This window comes from Triticum dicoccoides, chromosome 1A, assembly GCF_002162155.2.
Source record: "Triticum dicoccoides isolate Atlit2015 ecotype Zavitan chromosome 1A, WEW_v2.0, whole genome shotgun sequence".
Classification (NCBI taxonomy): domain Eukaryota; kingdom Viridiplantae; phylum Streptophyta; class Magnoliopsida; order Poales; family Poaceae; genus Triticum; species Triticum dicoccoides.
Window position 1 is genome coordinate 552,240,132 of NC_041380.1, and position 7,830 is coordinate 552,247,961.

The window sequence follows — 7,830 nt, forward strand, 5'->3', positions numbered from 1 at the left end:
GGATGATGGTGTGGAGCGCGCGCGCGTGTCCGGGGAGGGGAAAGGGGCAGGTCTTGTTCTCGCTTCCGGACCGGTGTGTCTGCTGCGGGAGGGGTCCGCGTGGCCGTGGCCGCTCCCGATATTATGTCTTGTCGCCCCGGCCCACGGTTTCTGCCACCCCCCGTACACTTGTTCAGGCCCGTGCTGATTTGTCACTTGCTTTTTCTTTCAACAACATACATTTGTCACTCGCTTCGTTTTCAACAACGTACGTTTGTCACTTGCCTTTTTTGCTCGAGGGGAAACGGATGGTGTTGTTGAGAAGAAATGTGGCAGGGCTGGCACATGTGCTAGGTTGGGGATGCGTTGATACGCGTATGCTCTGCTTTGTGAAATTTCACCCTTGTCAATACTCCCTCCGTTCGGGTTTGTAAGGCAGCGGAGACAAAATGGCCTCTGTTTTGTACCCTTTGCACGCGCATTGTGCTGGGCGACCTGTCGGTACGGTTGTGTGGCTTGAAGCGGCGGCTTGCTGCTGGCGGTGCATGGGCCATGCAGGCGCAACGTGCGAAAAACACACATGCGGGCTCCTTAAGGAATTAGCGTCTTAGCACACGTGCGGGCGAGCGGCGTAGTGTGCGACCAAGACGACATTTATTCTCTCCCACGCCGGTTGTCCGTTTCGAAGCTCAAATTCTCGATGACGGTTCTCTTGTTCTGTATTGGTTACTATGTGTTTCTGCCCTCTGACCCAACAAACCCTTTCTGTGGAAGTAATTGTCGTACAAAAACACCAAAATAGTTGTGCATATTACAATTAACATCTGCCATTCCAAGGCACACTGGATTAAAACTGTCCTATGCATAGCATCATGGAAAAAACACTTATTATGCTTTTGATAAATACACAGAATAAATTATCGTTTTTCTGAGGGAAATAGAATAAATGATTTGAATCATGGTTTTTGAAATGAAATGAAAAAAAAAAACAGGGATGCCCAAAATCCGAACGTATCCTCCGATGTTGATGCTATCCGGGCGGCCACTTGGGGATGGGCGACACGAGCAGACAAAACAAATTGAATCGAACGAATTCAAAAACAGTACCCTGCGGGGGACCGCGGCACCACGTGTCCGCTGGCATCGATTTTCTTTTCCCTCCCTCGCAGTTTCCCCTCTTTCCGGCGGCCCCACCCATCCGTCCGCCCCGACACGTCGCCGTCCGGGTCCGTCGGCAAGCGGGGCCCGCGCGCCCCAGCTGGGCCAATGGGGAGGCGCCACTTGACGGCCTCGCCCCGGACGGGCAGGCGATCCAGGGGGCCGCGCCACGTGTCGCCCGCCCGCGAGAAACTGCCAGGATAGCGTTTGCGTGTCCCAGGTTGCACGCTGCCGCTGCTGTCTTTTTCTCTATCTGTATATTAAATAAATTAAAAAGCTGGAGAGGTTGATCGGAACTGCTTAGCGCAGAGCGGGACACGTAGCGGGTACAGTGCGTGGATGGTGTGAGGTGTGACGACAAGGACGGGCGTATTACGCGTGCTAGTACGAAGGAACGGACCGCGACGGCATGGCCAAAAGGTGGTTTGGATTGGAGTGTGCATCCATCCGTCACGGATGGGGTTGGGCTTCTCGTCGTTAAAGATGTAAAGATGGCTCCTTTGTGAGTACTACGTACGTACTCCCTCCGTTCCAAATTACTTGTCTTCGATTTGTCTAGATACAGATGTATCTAGCACTACGTGGATGGACGGGCGGGCGTTGGTCCGGTCGGGTCGAGCGAGCGAGGAGGGTTCGAGATGCCATGCGCTACGGATTTGGTCGATGGATCAGGCCCGGCGTAGGTGCCCCACCGGATCGGCGGGCGGGCACATGCGCATGCGCGGCGTGGGGGCGTGTACCGGCAGCGACGTGATGGCGCGTGGCGACGGACTGACGGACCCGACAGGGGAACCGGGCGCCGTTCCTTGGGTTCGATCCGTCGAACCGAGCTGGGCTGGGCTGGCTATGCTAGCACGACAGCGCGCGGCGCCGCGCGACCGACCAGGCCACCAGGCAGGACCATGCGCGCGCGCGCGCGTGGCTAGAGCCTAGAGCGGGGACGAGAGCTAGCAGATGCGTAGTGGGATTTGCTTGCTTGCGTGGGTGAGCTTGCGGTGAACAGTATTCTCTCCGGTCCTTTTACTCTGCATATTAAAATTTTCTGAAGTCAAATTTCACAAAGTTTAAGTCATGACACATCTATTGATATTGATTTCAGATTCTAAATGTTTGTACTTTTTTCTATAAAGTTGATCAAACTTTACGAAGCTTGACTTCAGTCAAATCTTATATGCAAACTAAAAAGAACCGGAGCAGACAAAGAAAAAAGACCCAACCAACCACAAACAACAAACACGCAACAGACATCATATACCGTCCTAGAGAACATATGAGTTCTTCAGCAACATTGTTACCTTTAGGAAGGAAATGATACGCAAGCATCATTGTCACAGGTTCTAACACTGAAGGTCGGATCTTGCCATTTCGGACTTACACCAAGGACGTGTGAACAATCTCCAAGGCAAACCTTCATCAAGAAACGCAAAACATACACACCGCCATTGCAAGATGCGACTAACAAAGGTCATATATAGAGTTTTCACCACCGAAGCTTGAAACCTGGTATTCGAAAAGCATTATCTAGCCAAAGTCACCCTATTTTTTGCGAAAAAAATTCAATCTATTCATCTTCAATCATGGCGGTACAGCAAACAACAGAAATAATAAAAATCACATCCAGATCCGCAGACCACCTAGCGAGGACTACAAGCACTGAAGCGAGCCGAAGGTGCGCCGCCGTCATCGCCCCTCCCTCGCCGGAGTCGGGCACAACTTGTAGTAGACAGTCGGGAAGTCGTCGTGCTAAGACCCCATAGGACCAGCGCACTAGAACAGCAACCACCGCCAATGAAGAACAACATAGATCGAAAGGATCCAACCCGAAGACACACAAATATAGAAGAACAACAACCAGATCCGAACAAATACACCAAGGATAGATCCACCGGAGACACACCTCCACACGCCCACCAATGATGCTACATGCACCACCGGAATGAGGCTAGGCGGGGAGACCTTTATTCCATCTTCAGAAAGCCACCGCCATCTCACCTTTATGAGCAGGACACAAACCCTACCAAATCTCAAATAAATGACTAACAATGAAGCCCTCCCGCTGGCATTTGCTGGGATCCACCGTGCCCCCATGGCCCTAGGGTCATCGAAGACGAGACGGACCTGCGGTGAAGCCGCGAGAGGCACGAACCCCTAGCTTTTTTGAGGAGGAGGGGCGGCTGCTTATGCAAATTATCTTCTACTAGTTAGGAATGTTAGCCAAAGTCACCTTGTGCCGGTAACACCACTTGCCTAAAGAAATGATGTTGCCGGGAGGGGCACAACCGCACCAACGTCATGAGAATTGAAAAACCAACCGTTCCCTGGCATGTATGTCGGTCTACAGTCGGTCACGCACATCTTCTTGATGGACATTAGCACGCAACTGAAGGCATGCTTGCGAACATGAACTGCCGCACAACCTGGAGAGTCGAACACCGTCTGTGGCTTCCTTCCGCATGCTTCACAACCACTACAACGAAGATGGGATATCCCTCGCCATCGTTTATTAATGGGATCCACCGCCAGGGCGGAACTGCGGAAGGAGGAAACCCGAAAGGTGGTTTACTTGTGTTGTTGTAGAGACAGATGTAATTTCATCACTAAAAATAATATTTCCTCCGTCCCAAAATAAGTGTCTTAATCTTAATACAACTTTGTACTAAAGTGAGTACAAAATTGAGACATTTATTTTGGGACAGAGGAAGTAGTTGCATGTCACAGAAATTATATCATAAACTTTTAATGCAATGATAAAGTGCTCACTATAGAGACCGGCAAAATCAAAATAGTATATGCTGGCAAGGCGCTAGCCGGCCGCTGTGCCGTGTGTGGACGGAGGCACCGAGAAAGCAAGCAGGCTCGATAATTTGGCTCTTGGGGGCAGGCTGCTCCAGCCGATAATTGACAGGAGTATTCTTTGTGAATGAGTTGTGATTGATCGTCCCGGCCCGCCAGCCGGAACAGATGCACCATTTCACTTGCGACACGTGTTACGTAGCTGTCACATCGTTCCGAGATCCCTATCAGACGCTTGAAACCCACACACGTGTACCTACCTACAGGAGCTTGAGCTTGCGTGGGCAGCAAGAAGCTGAAAATCACTCAATTATCAGCTAGCAGCTCAGATTCATCGGTACATGAGAGAGACAAGTGCATCTCTCGGTATTGCATGCCGTAATGTGCGATGATATGCCACACGCAGCAACCAAACTGATGATGACTTCTTTTTTGCGTGGAAAACTGATGAGGAATTGAGAGTCGATGACGATGGGGTAGTAAAATGACTTTTGTATTTTGGTCAATGAGATTAGAGCATCTACATCCGGATCCTATACTAACCAACTGGATGACCGACCAGTGACCGATCCCTTTTGACGATCAAATCGACCTCCTCAGACGGCACCTATACACCCGGACCGACTGAAACTCGTCATATCTAGCCCATATATGACATGGACATGGAGTGGCCCGGACGCATCAATGAGGCCCAACATGGCCCGCATGGACCCCACTTCGTCCCCACTAAAATTCCCATCTAGCCCAAACCCTAGATTTACTCTCTCACTCTCCGCTCGGTTATCCATCGCTTCCCCTCCCCCCTCCGTCCCAATGTCGAGCACCGGCCGCGGCATCAACGACAACACCGGATCTGGCAGTGAGGACGATCCCATCGACCAGGTCGTCCTCGTCCGCAAGGCGGAGGCGGGTGACGATGAGCAGCTGGCCCTCTACATAGCACTGCAGTGGTCACGGGGCAACACAGGTGGTGGCTCGGGCTCTGCTCCGTCCCCTGTCACCCGGTGTCGCATCGCGCACACCGGCACCGACCCGTCCCGCACCTCGCACACAGCCTGCTCCACCCCGCTAGCTCGACGCTCTCCTACCCCTCTGGCGGCTGCTCCTCACGGGCTCTGCGGACCTGGACGCATGAATCGGAGGTGCCTGCCACGAGAGGCACCGGGCTAGGAAGAGGGCAGCGGGGAATGTAGAGGAGCAGCTCCTCGCGGTTGTCCTCTGCCGCTCGCCAACGGGGGCAGAGACGGACGCCGTCTTCGTTGCAAGAACTACAAGGCACTTGTTCTTGACATCGAGCGTTAAGCGAAGGAGATGAAAGAGAGTGGTTGGAACCCACGTCCACCAGAGACCACAACCCAAGCATGAAAACCCTGTGTGTTTCTATAAAGCGATGAATATTCTTCCTGTGGACAACAATGTTTCCCGTGATGGTGACACATATGTGATAATTTCATTAATTCTAAAGCACCATAAAAATCTGCTCTTTTTGTAAGCAATGTGTGCATTTATGGGTCCGTCATTTTTGGAAAAGAAAAAGGAAAAAGGTGTTTAGTCGAGACTTGAGAGCGTTCTCGGCGCCTAGACAGGTTCTTGAGCTGGTTCAGTGTTAGACGTAATTTTCTTGCATCGTTCCTTTTACATTAATAGTATGAAGTACTCTCTCTGTAAACTAATATAAGAGCATTTAGATTACTAAAGTAGTGTTCTAAATGCTTTTATATTAGTTTACGGAGGGAGTACCAATTATAGAGACTAGAGAGTGTGAGAGTGAGACCGTTGGAAGAGTCGCTAGCCCGGACGGCACGCGCTGCCAGCCGGCCCTTGTGCGGTGCAGCGACGGCCGACGGAGGCACCCAGAGAGCAGCTAGCTCCGGCAGATAATTTGCAGGAGTATTCTGCTTGGTTGTGACTGATGGTGCCGGTCGGAGCAGATGGATCACTTCACTTGTGACTCGTGGATGTTACATAGCTGTCGCCTCCGGTTTCACTTTCAAAGGCTTGCAATCCAATCCACACACGTACGTGGTTCCTTGCGTACCTGGCACTGGCAGCAAAATTCTACAAACCACCCAATCATCAGCTAGCAGCTCCGATCCATTATTGGTGCCAAAAATATCCGTTGGTAAGAGAAATAAACCGGTGAATCTCTCAGTTGTTGCGCGCAGAAATCTCTTGGGACGGCCGATAAATATGGCGCGCGCGGCAGCCAAGCCGATGATGGTCGACGGATGGAGTAGAAAAAATGACAACCTCGCCAGCCCCGTTGGAAAGAGAGGAGTATTATTTGTGAATGCTGAGCTGTCTGACCGTCCCGGCCGGAACAGATGGATCACACACGTACTCGTACGTGTGCGTGCTTCCTTACGTGGGCAGCAAGAAGCTAGAGATCACTCAACTCAATCATCGGCTTGCAGCTCCGATTCATTGGTAAGAGAAATCGACAAGCATAATATATCGATCTGCGATGATATGGCGCGCGCGGCAACCGAAGCCGATGAGGATCCATCCGTCGGTAGAGTAGTAAAATGACAGCATATAGCTAGCTCGATTGGAAAGAGAGAGAAGGAGATGATATGTCTTGCACCCCGGCCGGGACCGGGAGGCCGGGCCATGGGTCGTTTTCGTTTCACCGGTCGATGCCTACGTGTTATCCTCCTCGCAGCGGCCTCCCGTTGGTCCAGCTCGTCGGGCCAACTTTCGCGCACTACCGGAACAGGGCCCTGTGCCGACGGCCATATCTATGCCGACGGCCCCCGTCGGCCTTGTCTGCGCTATGCCGACAGCCATATCCAGGCCGTCGGCGTAATAAAGCCGTCGGGCTATTCAGACCTATGCCGACGGCCCCCGTCGGCCCAGAACGGCCGTCGGCTTACCTAAACTTACGCCTACAGCTGCCGTCGGCATATATCGGCCGTCGGCATAGTTGCGGGCCCGGCGATCCCGCCGTGACGTGCGTCTAACGGCGTCCGATCTATGCCGACGGCCGAGGCGGGAGGCCGTCGGCATAGATGCCCTAACCACGTCATCGATCCGAGACGCACCGACCACCACTTATGCCGACGGCTGCCGTCGGCATAGATGCCACATCACCGATCCGCGGCGCGCCGGCCATCTGCCCGTCGGCATAGTTTTTTTTCTTTTTTTCTTTTTTTTCTTTTTTTCTTTTTTTCATAGCTATATTTTTTTCATAGTTTTTTTTTCTTTTTTTACCACATCATCGATCTTTTTATCATAGTTCCCTTATCCAGTTCCCGGTCACCCCCTCCACTCGTTAGTTTTTTTTCTTTTTTTTCATAGCTATATTTTATGTTTTCTTAAATATTATTATTTGACTAACTTACATATAGTACGTGTTAATAAGCATACATACATTATTTTTCGGTTCTGTACACAGCGGTGTGACCCGCCTCACGAGCGGTGCCACCACTAGCCGGCACCTGGAATGGGGAACAGCCGCATCGGGTCTATACGAAGGGGACTTTGCTCCCAAGTGTTTATATATATATCGGATGACCTACCACAACCGGGTGGTGTTGTGGCATGTGCGAAGAGGCGGCACGCGTCTCCGGTGCGTGGCCTCCCTCACGGACGGCGCCGCCGGCGGCACCTCGAGGGGGGAAACTGCCACGTCGGTTCTACACGGAGTGGATGTAGCTGTGGTTTTGGCCCGGATGTTGCTCCCGGGTGTCCCTATGGGCCGACCTGACACAACCGGGTGGAGAGCTCCACTGGTCAAAGCCCGTCTGTGGGAAGTCAAAGGGCTAGATCTCGTGGTCAACCGCTCCAGGGTTAGGCGGGACGGGGGCCCTGGGGGGTAGCAATGCCACCGGAGCATCGTACCGGGCCCTCATACATGCGGGGTGGTGTTGTGGCATGTCCGAAGAGGCGGCACGTGTCTCC